At 41.8% G+C, this 2,500-nt stretch overlaps 1 protein-coding gene across 4 annotated transcripts in view; it reads left to right on the top strand.

Annotated features, from left to right (window-relative positions):
• The window catches only part of nrp2b (neuropilin 2b), a gene marked incomplete at its 3' end in the record, with an annotated part of 87,117 nt that overhangs the window by 37,212 nt on the left and 47,405 nt on the right, over nt 1-2,500 (top strand). The window lies entirely within an intron of this gene.

The following is a 2,500-nucleotide window of genomic DNA, read 5'->3' on the forward strand; positions in this document are numbered from 1 at the left end:
ATTCAGTTTAACAACGTTTTTGGAGGGAAAAATTCTGCGTTAACCAGAATTCCCAGAGCGTGTTCGGTTCAATACGAGAAGGGTTTTATTTAACAGCTGTCAAGAGGCGGCAGTATTTAAAAAGTGAGTCATTGCCGCTAACGAGGACAATAGCGTTCTCTCATCGACGAGCTAAAGCCTCCTGCGCTGTGACTCATGCACCTGCTAGCACCACACAACGCACGGCTTAACTGAATTAGTGTAGCGATATTTCAAAAGGACACCCTATTGTTGGCATGGATAATCAATTATGTACACGTTTGTTTTTTGTTGCTTTCTTTATAGAAGGTAAACGTATTATTACCCCAACCTTTAGTGTGGAAGTATACAATTGTGTGTGTGTGTGTGTGTGTGTGTGTGTGTGTGTGTGTGTCTGAGATTTAAGGGATGGCAACAACGGGTAATGAGCCTGGATGGATACAATACAGAGAGGGAGAGAGAGACAGAGAGAGAGAGGTGGGAAAGAGAGATGGGGAAGAGAGAGAAAGGAAGAGATAGAGAGGGATAGAGAGATTTATATAAACCACTCAGAGTGAATAAGGTACAGTAAGCTGTCAACTAGAGTGGTAGCTGGCCCCACATAAGAAGCAGGGTATTGGGACGGCTGCCATGTTTCCGCTCACTTCTGAGATGTAGCTTGTGAAACCCCACTTTCAACGACATTTACTCAAAGAAAGTCCGGACAAATCTGTTTTGATTTTACTTCATCCTACAGTGTGGCTTAAGTGCCGATTCAGTGTTTCGTCAGCAGTTTTCTCAGATTAAATTGAATCACGCAGAGTAGCAGTAGAGTTTTCCAAATATTTCTCTTGTGGTAAAAAAGTAGTTTATTGTACAGCTTTATCAGTAAATGTGTTATACAACATACAAGTAAATGTGGTGCAGGCGGAATGCTTGGTTGATGACATGCCAGGTCAAAGGTCAACATTAACTAAGCAGAGTGTGTGTGTGTGTGTGTGTGTTTGCGTGTGCATACCATGATACAGGCCTGTTCCCCACAGGAGGAATTCACAGGTCATCAGTGGTTCCTTCTTCCTGTCTGTCCTTGAGGGAGCTTCTGTCCCATCTCACATCCTTCTCTTCCTTCTCTTTCTCCATTCAATTCATTTCAATTGCTTTATTGGCATGAAAGAAAATTGCTCTTTCACGTTACCAAAACATACCGGATTATACATACATACATACATACATACATACATACATACATACGTACGTACATACATACATACATACATACATACATACATACATACATACGTACGTAACCAAATTATATTAATAATGATCCAGAATAATTTACTTCACCAATAAATCAAATGTATATTTACTTCTTATATGAACCATTACGGTATTACACTCTCTCTCTCTCTCTCTCTCTCTCTCTCTCTCTCTCTCTCTCTCTCTCTCTCTCTCTCTCTCTCTCTCTCTCTGGTCAGGTTGATACGTTCCTCTCTAGCTCTCAGCTGTTCTCCTGTGTTAACACCTAGCAAAGGGAGAGGCCCTGCATGTGTGTTTGTGCCTTTGTGTGTGTGTGTGTGTGTTTGAGTGCCTGTGCAAGTGAAAGTGTGACTGTATATGCTGTATGTGTGTGTTTGTGTGTGTTTGTGTGTATTTGTGTGTTTTTGTGTGTGTGTGAATGACTTGACAAGCAGCTGTCATAAATGCCAACATGCTGATCCCTCTTACACTCCAGACTCTTCTATACATTTGCACCAGGACATGGGGTGTGTGTTTGTTTGTCTCTGTGTGTGTGTGTGTGTGCGTGTGTGTGTGTGTGTGTGTGTCACACGCGTGTCTTAGGCATAAAGGACTGAACGCCCATGTACAGACGTTCCGAAATACCTCAGGCTGTTTGTCAATGCTATCTACCTTCCTCTGTATCTGATTTCCCTCTCACACACACACACACACACACACACACACACACACACACACGCATACTACTTTCTTCTCTTTCTTCTTCCCAATACCGTCATCACCAACTATTCTATTCTATTCTGTTACATTTTTGTCTATTCATATCTACTCTTTTCTTTAAACCATCTTCTTTTCTACTCTATTCAGTTATATTCTATTCAATACTATTCTGTTCTCTTCTATTTTGTTCCATCATATCTCTACCAATCATATTCTACTTTTATGTGTGCTGTATTCTACTCTACTGTTTTCTATGCTCTGTGTTGTGGTCTGTGGTGCAGAGTGATGAAGCTAGCAGACCTGCTGGCGCTTATGATGCTAACAGCTCTATGATGAATGAGGAGAACACCCTGGGAAGAAACATGCACACACAAACACACACACACACACACACACACACACATGCACACACACATGCACAGGCACAGGCACATGCACTTGCACATGCACACTAACACACACATACACACACAGGCATACATAGATACATTCAGTTTCTCTCCCCCACTCTCTCTCTCTCTCTTTCTCAATGTCTTTCTTGCTC

Source organism: Pollachius pollachius (assembly GCF_949987615.1).
Source record: "Pollachius pollachius genome assembly, chromosome: 3".
Taxonomy (NCBI): domain Eukaryota; kingdom Metazoa; phylum Chordata; class Actinopteri; order Gadiformes; family Gadidae; genus Pollachius; species Pollachius pollachius.